The sequence below is a fragment of the Narcine bancroftii genome, chromosome 1 (assembly GCF_036971445.1).
Source record: "Narcine bancroftii isolate sNarBan1 chromosome 1, sNarBan1.hap1, whole genome shotgun sequence".
Classification (NCBI taxonomy): domain Eukaryota; kingdom Metazoa; phylum Chordata; class Chondrichthyes; order Torpediniformes; family Narcinidae; genus Narcine; species Narcine bancroftii.
In genome coordinates, this window is record NC_091469.1 from 227,974,792 (window position 1) to 227,988,356 (window position 13,565).

Consider the following 13,565-nt stretch of genomic DNA (forward strand, 5'->3'; position numbering starts at 1 on the left):
TCTGGAAAATGCATGGTTAAAATATCTTGAAATGATTAAAGCTGTTTATGTGGTCAATGAATTCTAAGATGTAGAATCCATGATTAAAATATCTTCAAATGATTAAAGCTGTGCATGAGGGCAATGGATTCCAAGCTGTAGAATCCATGGTTAAATTATCTTCAAATGATTAAAGCTGTAAATGAGGGCAATGAATTCCAAGCTGTCAAATCCATGGTTAAAATATCTTCAAGTGATTAAAGCTCTGCATGAGGGCAACGAATTCCAAGCTGTAGAATCCATGGATAAAATGTCTTCAAATGATTAAAGCTGTGCATGAGGGCAATGAATACCAAACTGTAGAATCCATGGTTAAAATATCATCAAATGGTGAAAGATGTGCATGAGGGCAATGGATTCCAAGCTGGAGAATCCATGGTTAAAATATCTTCAAATGATTAAAGCTGTGCGTGAGGACAATGGATTCCAAGATGTAGGATCCATGGTTAAAATATCTTCAAATGATTAAAGCTCTGCATGACGGCAATGAATTCCAACTGTAGAATTCATGGTTAAAATATCTTCAAATGATTAAAGCTGTGCATGTGGGCAATGGATTCCAGTCTGGAGAATCCATGGTTAAAATATCTTCAAATGATTCAAGCTGTGCATGAGGTCAATGAATACCAAGCTGTAGAATCCATGGTTAAAATATCTTCAAATGATTAAAGCTGTGCGTGAGGACAATGGATTCCAAGCTGTAGAATCCATGGATAAAATGTCTTCAAATTATTAAAGCTCTGTATGAGGGCAATGAAAACCAAACTGTAGAATCCATGGTTTAAATATCATCAAATGATGAAAGATGTGCATGAGGGCAATGGATTTCAAGCTGGAGAATCCATGGTTAAACTATCTTCAAATGATTAAAGCTGTGCTTGAGGGCAATCAATTCCAATCTGTAGAATCCATGGTTAAACTATCTTCAGATGATTAAAGCTGTGCTTGAGGGCAATGAATTCCAATCTGTAGAGTCCATGGTTAAAATATCTTCAAATGATTAAAGGTGTGCATGTGGACTATGAATTCCAATCTGGAGAATCTATAGTTGAAATATGTTCAAACGATTAAATCTGTGCCTGAGAGCAATGAATTCCAATCTGGAGAATCCATGGTTAAAATATCTTCAAATGATTAAAGCTGTGCATGAGGACTATGAATTCCAATCTGGAGAATCTATAGTTGAAATATCTTCAAACGATTAAATCTGTTCCTGAGAGCAATGAATTCTAATCTGGAGAATCCATGGTTAAAATATCTTCAAATGATTAAAGCTGTGCATGAGGGCAATGGATTCCAAGCTGTAGAATGATTAAAGCTGTGCATGAGGACTATGAATTCCAAGCTGTAGAATCCATGGTTAAAATATCTTCAAATGATTAAAGCTCTGCATGACGGCAATGAATTCCAACTGTAGAATTCATGGTTAAAATATCTTCAAATGATTAAAGCTGTGCATGTGGGCAATGGATTCCAGTCTGAAGAATCCATGGTTAAAATATGTTCAAATGATTAAAGCTGTACATGAGGGCAATGAATTCCGAGCTGTAGAACTGAAGATTAAAATATGTTCAAATGATTAAAGCTGTGTATGACGGCAATGTATACCAAGCTGTGCAATACATGGTTAAAATATCTTCAAATTATTAAAGCTGTGCGTGAGGACAATAGAATCCAAGCTGTAAAATTCATGGTTAAAATAACTTCAAATGATTAAAGCTGTGCATGTGGGCAATGGATACCAGTCTGAAGAATCCATGGTTAAAATATGTTCAAATGATTAAAGGTGAACATGAGGGCAATGAATTCCAATCTGGAAAATGCATGGTTAAAATATCTTCAAATGATTAAAGCTGTGGTTGAGGGCAATGAATTCCAATCTGGAGAATCCATGGTTAAAATATCTTCAAATGATTAAAGCTGTGCATGTGGGCAATGGATTCCAGTCTGAAGAATCCATGGTTAAAATATGTTCAAATGATTAAAGCTGTACATGAGGGCAATGAATTCCGAGCTGTAGAACTGAAGATTAAAATATGTTCAAATGATTAAAGCTGTGTATGACGGCAATGTATACCAAGCTGTGCAATACATGTTTAAAATATCTTCAAATTATTAAAGCTGTGCGTGAGGACAATAGATTCCAAGCTGTAAAATTCATGGTTAAAATATCTTCAAATGATTAAAGCTGTGCATGTGGGCAATGGATACCAGTCTGAAGAATCCATGGTTAAAATATGTTCAAATGATTAAAGCTGAACATTAGGGCAATGAATTCCAATCTGGAAAATGCATGGTTAAAATATCTTCAAATGATTAATGCTGTGGTTGAGGGCAATGAATTCCAATCTGGAGAATCCATGGTTAAAATATCTTCAAATGATTAAAGCTGTGCTTGAGGGCATTGAATTCCAATCTTGAGAATGCATGGTTAAAATATCTTCAAATGATTAATGCTGTGCATGAGGGAAATGAATGCCAAGCTGTAGAATCCATGGTTAAAATATCTTCAAATTATTAAAGCTGTGCATGAGGGCAATGGATTCCAAGCTGTACAAACCATGGTTAAAAATCTACAAATGATTAAAGGTGTTTATGAGGGCAATGAATTCCAATCTGGAGATCCATGGTTGAAATATCTTCAAATGATTAAAGCTCTGGATGAGGGCAATGAAAACCAAACTGTAGAATCCATGGTTTAAATATCATCAAATGATGAAAGATGTGCATGAGGGCAATGGATTCCAAGCTGGAGAATCCATGGTTAAACTATCTTCAAATGATTAAAGCTGTCCTTGAGGGCAATCAATTCCAATCTGTAGAATACATGGTTAAACTATCTTCAAATGATTAAAGCTGTGCATGAGGACTATGAATTCCAATCTGGAGAATCTATAGTTGAAATATCTTCAAACGATTAAATCTGTGCCTGAGAGCAATGAATTCAAATCTGGTGAATCCATGGTTAAAATATCTTCAAATGATTAAAGCTCTGCATGACGGCAATGAATTCCAACTGTAGAATTCATGGTTAAAATATCTTCAAATGATTAAAGCTGTGCATGTGGGCAATGGATTCCTGTCTGGACAATCCATGGTTAAAATATGTTTAAATGATTAAAGCTGTACATGAGGGCAATGAATTCCAATCTGGAAAATGCATGGTTAAAATATCTTGAAATGATTAAAGCTGTTTATGTGGTCAATGAATTCTAAGATGTAGAATCCATGATTAAAATATCTTCAAATGATTAAAGCTGTGCATGAGGGCAATGGATTCCAAGCTGTAGAATCCATGGTTAAATTATCTTCAAATGATTAAAGCTGTAAATGAGGGCAATGAATTCCAAGCTGTCAAATCCATGGTTAAAATATCTTCAAGTGATTAAAGCTCTGCATGAGGGCAACGAATTCCAAGCTGTAGAATCCATGGATAAAATGTCTTCAAATGATTAAAGCTGTGCATGAGGGCAATGAATACCAAACTGTAGAATCCATGGTTAAAATATCATCAAATGGTGAAAGATGTGCATGAGGGCAATGGATTCCAAGCTGGAGAATCCATGGTTAAAATATCTTCAAATGATTAAAGCTGTGCGTGAGGACAATGGATTCCAAGATGTAGGATCCATGGTTAAAATATCTTCAAATGATTAAAGCTCTGCATGACGGCAATGAATTCCAACTGTAGAATTCATGGTTAAAATATCTTCAAATGATTAAAGCTGTGCATGTGGGCAATGGATTCCAGTCTGGAGAATCCATGGTTAAAATATCTTCAAATGATTCAAGCTGTGCATGAGGTCAATGAATACCAAGCTGTAGAATCCATGGTTAAAATATCTTCAAATGATTAAAGCTGTGCGTGAGGACAATGGATTCCAAGCTGTAGAATCCATGGATAAAATGTCTTCAATTTATTAAAGCTCTGTATGAGGGCAATGAAAACCAAACTGTAGAATCCATGGTTTAAATATCATCAAATGATGAAAGATGTGCATGAGGGCAATGGATTTCAAGCTGGAGAATCCATGGTTAAACTATCTTCAAATGATTAAAGCTGTGCTTGAGGGCAATCAATTCCAATCTGTAGAATCCATGGTTAAACTATCTTCAGATGATTAAAGCTGTGCTTGAGGGCAATGAATTCCAATCTGTAGAGTCCATGGTTAAAATATCTTCAAATGATTAAAGGTGTGCATGTGGACTATGAATTCCAATCTGGAGAATCTATAGTTGAAATATGTTCAAACGATTAAATCTGTGCCTGAGAGCAATGAATTCCAATCTGGAGAATCCATGGTTAAAATATCTTCAAATGATTAAAGCTGTGCATGAGGACTATGAATTCCAATCTGGAGAATCTATAGTTGAAATATCTTCAAACGATTAAATCTGTTCCTGAGAGCAATGAATTCTAATCTGGAGAATCCATGGTTAAAATATCTTCAAATGATTAAAGCTGTGCATGAGGGCAATGGATTCCAAGCTGTAGAATGATTAAAGCTGTGCATGAGGACTATGAATTCCAAGCTGTAGAATCCATGGTTAAAATATCTTCAAATGATTAAAGCTGTGCATGTGGGCAATGGATTCCAGTCTGAAGAATCCATGGTTAAAATATGTTCAAATGATTAAAGCTGTACATGAGGGCAATGAATTCCGAGCTGTAGAACTGAAGATTAAAATATGTTCAAATGATTAAAGCTGTGTATGACGGCAATGTATACCAAGCTGTGCAATACATGGTTAAAATATCTTCAAATTATTAAAGCTGTGCGTGAGGACAATAGAATCCAAGCTGTAAAATTCATGGTTAAAATAACTTCAAATGATTAAAGCTGTGCATGTGGGCAATGGATACCAGTCTGAAGAATCCATGGTTAAAATATGTTCAAATGATTAAAGGTGAACATGAGGGCAATGAATTCCAATCTGGAAAATGCATGGTTAAAATATCTTCAAATGATTAAAGCTGTGGTTGAGGGCAATGAATTCCAATCTGGAGAATCCATGGTTAAAATATCTTCAAATGATTAAAGCTGTGCATGTGGGCAATGGATTCCAGTCTGAAGAATCCATGGTTAAAATATGTTCAAATGATTAAAGCTGTACATGAGGGCAATGAATTCCGAGCTGTAGAACTGAAGATTAAAATATGTTCAAATGATTAAAGCTGTGTATGACGGCAATGTATACCAAGCTGTGCAATACATGTTTAAAATATCTTCAAATTATTAAAGCTGTGCGTGAGGACAATAGATTCCAAGCTGTAAAATTCATGGTTAAAATATCTTCAAATGATTAAAGCTGTGCATGTGGGCAATGGATACCAGTCTGAAGAATCGATGGTTAAAATATGTTCAAATGATTAAAGCTGAACATGAGGGCAATGAATTCCAATCTGGAAAATGCATGGTTAAACTATCTTCAAATGATTAAAGCTGTGCTTGAGGGCAATGAATTCCAATCTTTAGAGTCCATGGTTAAAATATCTTCAAATGATTAAAGCTGTGCATGAGGACTATGAATTCAAATCTGGAGAATCTATAGTTGAAATATCTCCAAACGATTAAATCTGTGCCTGAGAGCAATGGATTCTAATCTGGAGAATCCATGGTTAAAATATCTTCAAATGATTAAAGCTCTGCATGACGGCAATGAATTCCAACTGTAGAATTCATGGTTAAAATATCTTCAAATGATTAAAGCTGTACATGAGGGCAATGAATTCCAATCTGGAGAATGCATGGTTAAAATATCTACAAATGATTAAAGCTGTTTATGTGGTCAATGAATTCTAAGATGTAGAATCCATGATTAAAATATCTTCAAATTATTAAAGCTGTGCATGAGGGCAATGGATTCCAAGCTGTAGAATCCATGGTTAAATTATCTTCAAATGATTAAAGCTGTAAATGAGGGCAATGAATTCCAAGCTGTCAAATCCATGATTAAAATATCTTCAAGTGATTAAAGCTCTGCATGAGGGCAACGAATTCCAAGCTGTAGAATCCATGGATAAAATGTCTTCAAATGATTAAAGCTGTGCATGTTGGCAATGAATACCAAACTGTAGAATCCATGGTTAAAATATCATCAAATGGTGAAAGATGTGCATGAGGGCAATGGATTCCAAGCTGGAGAATCCATGGTTAAAATATCTTCAAATTATTAAAGCTGTGATTGAGGGCAATGAATTCCAAGCTGCAGAATTCATGATTAAAATATCTTCAAATGATTCAAGCTGTGCATGAGGGCAATGGATTCTAAGCTGTAGAATTCATGGTTAAAATAGCTTCAAATGATTAAAGCTGTGCGTGAGGACAATGGATTCCAAGCTGTAGGATCCATGGTTAAAATATCTTCAAATGATTAAAGCTCTGCATGACGGCAATGAATTCCAACTGTAGAATTCATGGTTAAAATATCTTCAAATGATTAAAGCTGTGCATGTGGGCAATGGATTCCAGTCTGGACAATCCATGGTTAAAATATGTTCAAATGATTAAAGCTGAACATGAGGGCAATGAATTACAATCTGGAAAATGCATGGTTAAAATATCTTCAAATGATTAAAGCTGTGGTTGAGGGCAATGAATTCCAATCTGGAGAATCCATGGTTAAAATATCTTCAAATGATTAAAGCTGTGCTTGAGGGCATTGAATTCCAATCTTGAGAATGCATGGTTAAAATATCTTCAAATGATTAATGCTGTGCATGAGGGCAATGAATGCCAAGCTGTAGAATCCATGGTTAAAATATCTTCAAATTATTAAAGCTGTGCATGAGGGCAATGGATTCCAAGCTGTACAATCCATGGTTAAAAATCTACAAATGATTAAAGCTGTTTATGAGGGCAATTTATTCCAATCTGGAGATCCATGGTTGATATATCTTCAAATGATTAAAGCTCTGGATGAGGGCAATGAAAACCAAACTGTAGAATCCATGGTTTAAATATCATCAAATGATGAAAGATGTGCATGAGGGCAATGGATTCCAAGCTGGAGAATCCATGGTTAAACTATCTTCAAATGATTAAAGCTGTCCTTGAGGGCAATCAATTCCAATCTGTAGAATACATGGTTAAACTATCTTCAAATGATTAAAGCTCTGCTTGAGGGCAATGAATTCCAATCTGGAGAATCCATGGTTGAAATATCTTCAAATGATTAAAGCTGTGCTTGAGGGCAATGAATTCCAATCTGGAGAATCCATGGTTAAACTATCTTCAAATGATTAAAGCTGTGCTTGAGGGCAATGAATTCCAATCTGGAGAATCCATGGTTAAAATATCTTCAAATGATTAAAGCTGTGCATGAGGTCAATGGATTTCAAGCTGTAGAATTCATGGTTAAACTAACTTCAAATGATTAAAGATGTGCATGTGTGCAATGGATTCCAAGCAGGAAAATCCATGGTTAAACTATCTTCAAATGATTAAAGCTGTGCTTGAGGGCAATCAATTCCAATCTGTAGAATCCATGGTTAAACTATCTTCAGATGATTAAAGCTGTGCTTGAGGGCAATGAATTCCAATCTGTAGAGTCCATGGTTAAAATATCTTCAAATGATTAAAGCTGTGCATGAGGACTATGAATTCCAATCTGGAGAATCTATAGTTGAAATATCTTCAAACAATTAAATCTGTGCCTGAGAGCAATGAATTCCAATCTGGAGAATCCATGGTTAAAATATCTTCAAATGATTAAAGCTGTGCATGAGGGCAATGGATTCTAAGCTGTAGAATTCATGGTTAAAATAGCTTAAAATGATTCAAGCTGTGCATGAGGGCAATGGATTCTAAGCTGTAGAATTCATGGTTAAAATAGCTTCAAATGATTAAAGCTGTGCGTGAGGACAATGGATTCCAAGCTGTAGGATCCATGGTTAAAATATCTTCAAATGATTAAAGCTCTGCATGACGGCAATGAATTCCAACTGTAGAATTCATGGTTAAAATATCTTCAAATGATTAAAGCTGTGCATGTGGGCAATGGATTCCAGTCTGGACAATCCATGGTTAAAATATGTTCAAATGATTAAAGCTGAACATGAGGGCAATGAATTCCAATCTGGAGAATCCATGGTTAAAATATCTTCAAGCTGTGCATGTGGGCAATGGATACCAGTCTGAAGAATCCATGGTTAAAATATGTTCAAATGATTAAAGCTGTGCATGAGGGCAATGAATTCCAAGCTGTAGAAATGAAGGTTAAAATTTGTTCAAATGATTAAAGCTGTGTATGAGGGAGATGTATACCAAGCTGTGGAATCCATGGTTAAAATATCTTCAAATTATTAAAGCTGTGCGTGAGGACAACGGAATCCAAGCTGTAAAATTCATGGTTAAAATATCTTCAAATGATTAAAGCTGTGCATGAGGTCAATGGATTTCAAGCTGTAGAATTCATGGTTAAACTAACTTCAAATGATTAAAGATGTGCATGTGGGCAATGGATTCCAGTCTGGACAATCCATGGTTAAAATATGTTCAAATGATTAAAGCTGAACATGAGGGCAATGAATTCCAATCTGGAGAATCCATGGTTAAAATATCTTCAAGCTGTGCATGTGGGCAATGGATACCAGTCTGAAGAATCCATGGTTAAAATATGTTCAAATGATTAAAGCTGTGCATGAGGGCAATGAATTCCAAGCTGTAGAAATGAAGGTTAAAATTTGTTCAAATGATTAAAGCTGTGTATGAGGGAGATGTATACCAAGCTGTGGAATCCATGGTTAAAATATCTTCAAATTATTAAAGCTGTGCGTGAGGACAACGGAATCCAAGCTGTAAAATTCATGGTTAAAATATCTTCAAATGATTAAAGCTGTGCATGAGGTCAATGGATTTCAAGCTGTAGAATTCATGGTTAAACTAACTTCAAATGATTAAAGATGTGCATGTGGGCAATGGATTCCAGTCTGGAGAATCCATGGTTAAAATATCTTCAAATGTTTAAGTGCATGTGGGCAATGGATTCCAGTCTGGAGAATCCATGGTTAAAATATCTTCAAATGATTAAAGCTGTAGCTGAGGGCAATGAACTCCAATCTGGAGAATCCATGGTTAAAATATCTTCAAATGATTAAAGCTGTGCATGATGGCAATGAATTCCAACTGTAGAATTCATGGTTAAACTATCTTCAAATTATTAAAGCTGTGCATGAGGGCAATGGATTCCAGTCTGGAGAATCCATGGTTAAAATATCTTCAAATGTTTAAGTGCATGTGGGAATGGATTCCAGTCTGGAGAATCCATGGTTAAAATATCTTCAAATGATTAAAGCTGTAGCTGAGGGCAATGAACTCCAATCTGGAGAATCCATGGTTAAAATATCTTCAAATGAGTAAAGCTGTGCATGATGGCAATGAATTCCAACTGTAGAATTCATGGTTAAACTATCTTCAAATTATTAAAGCTGTGCATGTGGGCAATGGATTCCACTCTGGAGACTCCATGGTTAAAATATCTTCAAATGTTTAAGTGCATGTGGGCAATGGATTCCAGTCTGGAGAATCCATGGTTAAAATATCTTCAAATGTTTAAGTGCATGTGGGCAATGGATTCCAGTCTGGAGAATCCAAGGTTGAAATATCTTCAAATGTTTAAAGCTGTAGCAAAGGGAAATGAAATCCAACTGTAGAATTCATGGTTAAACTATCTTCAAATGATTAAAGCTGTGCATGAGGGCAATGGATTCCAGTCTGGAGAATCCATGGTTAAAATATCTTCAAATGATTAAATCTGTGCATGAGGGCAATGGATTCCAAGCTGTAGAATCCATGGTTAAAATATCTTCAAATGATTAAAGCTGTGCATTGGGGCAATGGATTCCAAGCTGCAGAATTCATGATTAAAATATCTTCAAATGATTCAAGCTGTGCATGAGGGCAATGGATTCTAAGCTGTAGAATTAATGGTTAAAATATCTTCAAATGATTAAAGCTGTGCGTGAGGACAATGGATTCCAAGCTGTAGAATTCATGGTTAAAATATCTTCAAATGTTTAAAGCTGTGCATGAGGGCAATGGATTCCAAGCCGTAGGATCCATGGTTAAAATATCTTCAAATGATTAAAGCTCTGCATGACGGCAATGAATTCCAACTGTAGAATTCATGGATAAAATATCTTCAAATGATTAAAGCTGTGCATGTGGGCAATGGATTCCAGTCTGGACAATCCATGGTTAAAATATGTTCAAATGATTGAAGCTGAACATGAGGGCAATGAATTCCAATCTGGAAAATGCATGGTTAAAATATCTTCAAATGATTAAAGCTGTGGTTGAGGGCAATGAATTCCAATCTGGAGAATCCATGGTTAAAATATCTTCAAATGATTAAAGCTGTGCTTGAGGACAATGAATTCCAATCTTGAGAATGCATGGTTAAAATATCTTCAAATGATTAATGCTGTGCATGAGGGCAATGAATGCCAAGCTGTAGAATCCATGGTTAAAATATCTTCAAATTATTAAAGCTGTGCATGAGGGCAATGGATTCCAAGCTGTACAATCCATGGTTAAAAATCTACAAATGATTAAAACTGTTTATGAGGGCAATGAATTCCAATCTGGAGATCCATGGTTAAAATATCTTCAAGTGATTAAAGCTCTGCATGAGGGCAACGAATTCCAAGCTGTAGAATCCATGGATAAAATGTCTTCAAATGATTAAAGCTGTGCATGAGGGCAATGAATACCAAACTGTAGAATCCATGGTTAAAATATCATCAAATGGTGAAAGATGTGCATGAGGGCAATGGATTCCAAGCTGGAGAATCCATGGTTAAAATATCTTCAAATGATTAAAGCTGTGCTTGAGGGCATTGAATTCCAATCTTGAGAATGCATGGTTAAAATATCTTCAAATGATTAATGCTGTGCATGAGGGAAATGAATGCCAAGCTGTAGAATCCATGGTTAAAATATCTTCAAATTATTAAAGCTGTGCATGAGGGCAATGGATTCCAAGCTGGAGAATCCATGGTTAAACTATCTTCAAATGATTAAAGCTGTCCTTGAGGGCAATCAATTCCAATCTGTAGAATACATGGTTAAACTATCTTCAAATGATTAAAGCTGTGCATGAGGACTATGAATTCCAATCTGGAGAATCTATAGTTGAAATATCTTCAAACGATTAAATCTGTGCCTGAGAGCAATGAATTCAAATCTGGTGAATCCATGGTTAAAATATCTTCAAATGATTAAAGCTCTGCATGACGGCAATGAATTCCAACTGTAGAATTCATGGTTAAAATATCTTCAAATGATTAAAGCTGTGCATGTGGGCAATGGATTCCAGTCTGGACAATCCATGGTTAAAATATGTTTAAATGATTAAAGCTGTACATGAGGGCAATGAATTCCAATCTGGAAAATGCATGGTTAAAATATCTTGAAATGATTAAAGCTGTTTATGTGGTCAATGAATTCTAAGATGTAGAATCCATGATTAAAATATCTTCAAACGATTAAAGCTGTGCATGAGGGCAATAGATTCCAAGCTGTAGAATCCATGGTTAAATTATCTTCAAATGATTAAAGCTGTAAATGAGGGCAATGAATTCCAAGCTGTCAAATCCATGGTTAAAATATCTTCAAGTGATTAAAGCTCTGCATGAGGGCAACGAATTCCAAGCTGTAGAATCCATGGATAAAATGTCTTCAAATGATTAAAGCTGTGCATGAGGGCAATGAATACCAAACTGTAGAATCCATGGTTAAAATATCATCAAATGGTGAAAGATGTGCATGAGGGCAATGGATTCCAAGCTGGAGAATCCATGGTTAAAATATCTTCAAATGATTAAAGCTGTGCGTGAGGACAATGGATTCCAAGATGTAGGATCCATGGTTAAAATATCTTCAAATGATTAAAGCTCTGCATGACGGCAATGAATTCCAACTGTAGAGTTCATGGTTAAAATATCTTCAAATGATTAAAGCTGTGCATGTGGGCAATGGATTCCAGTCTTGAGAATCCATGGTTAAAATATCTTCAAATGATTCAAGCTGTGCATGAGGTCAATGAATACCAAGCTGTAGAATCCATGGTTAAAATATCTTCAAATGATTAAAGCTGTTCGTGAGGACAATGGATTCCAAGCTGTAGAATCCATGGATAAAATGTCTTCAAATTATTAAAGCTCTGTATGAGGGCAATGAAAACCAAACTGTAGAATCCATGGTTTAAATATCATCAAATGATGAAAGATGTGCATGAGGGCAATGGATATCAAGCTGGAGAATCCATGGTTAAACTATCGTCAAATGATTAAAGCTGTGCTTGAGGGCAATCAATTCCAATCTGTAGAATCCATGGTTAAACTATCTTCAGATGATTAAAGCTGTGCTTGAGGGCAATGAATTCCAATCTGTAGAGTCCATGGTTAAAATATCTTCAAATGATTAAAGGTGTGCATGTGGACTATGAATTCCAATCTGGAGAATCTATAGTTGAAATATGTTCAAACGATTAAATCTGTGCCTGAGAGCAATGAATTCCAATCTGGAGAATCCATGGTTAAAATATCTTCAAATGATTAAAGCTGTGCATGAGGACTATGAATTCCAATCTGGAGAATCTATAGTTGAAATATCTTCAAACGATTAAATCTGTTCCTGAGAGCAATGAATTCTAATCTGGAGAATCCATGGTTAAAATATCTTCAAATGATTAAAGCTGTGCATGAGGGCAATGGATTCCAAGCTGTAGAATGATTAAAGCTGTGCATGAGGACTATGAATTCCAAGCTGTAGAATCCATGGTTAAAATATCTTCAAATGATTAAAGCTCTGCATGACGGCAATGAATTCCAACTGTAGAATTCATGGTTAAAATATCTTCAAATGATTAAAGCTGTGCATGTGGGCAATGGATTCCAGTCTGAAGAATCCATGGTTAAAATATGTTCAAATGATTAAAGCTGTACATGAGGGCAATGAATTCCGAGCTGTAGAACTGAAGATTAAAATATGTTCAAATGATTAAAGCTGTGTATGACGGCAATGTATACCAAGCTGTGCAATACATGGTTAAAATATCTTCAAATTATTAAAGCTGTGCGTGAGGACAATAGAATCCAAGCTGTAAAATTCATGGTTAAAATAACTTCAAATGATTAAAGCTGTGCATGTGGGCAATGGATACCAGTCTGAAGAATCCATGGTTAAAATATGTTCAAATGATTAAAGGTGAACATGAGGGCAATGAATTCCAATCTGGAAAATGCATGGTTAAAATATCTTCAAATGATTAAAGCTGTGGTTGAGGGCAATGAATTCCAATCTGGAGAATCCATGGTTAAAATATCTTCAAATGATTAAAGCTGTGCATGTGGGCAATGGATTCCAGTCTGAAGAATCCATGGTTAAAATATGTTCAAATGATTAAAGCTGTACATGAGGGCAATGAATTCCGAGCTGTAGAACTGAAGATTAAAATATGTTCAAATGATTAAAGCTGTGTATGACGGCAATGTATACCAAGCTGTGCAATACATGTTTAAA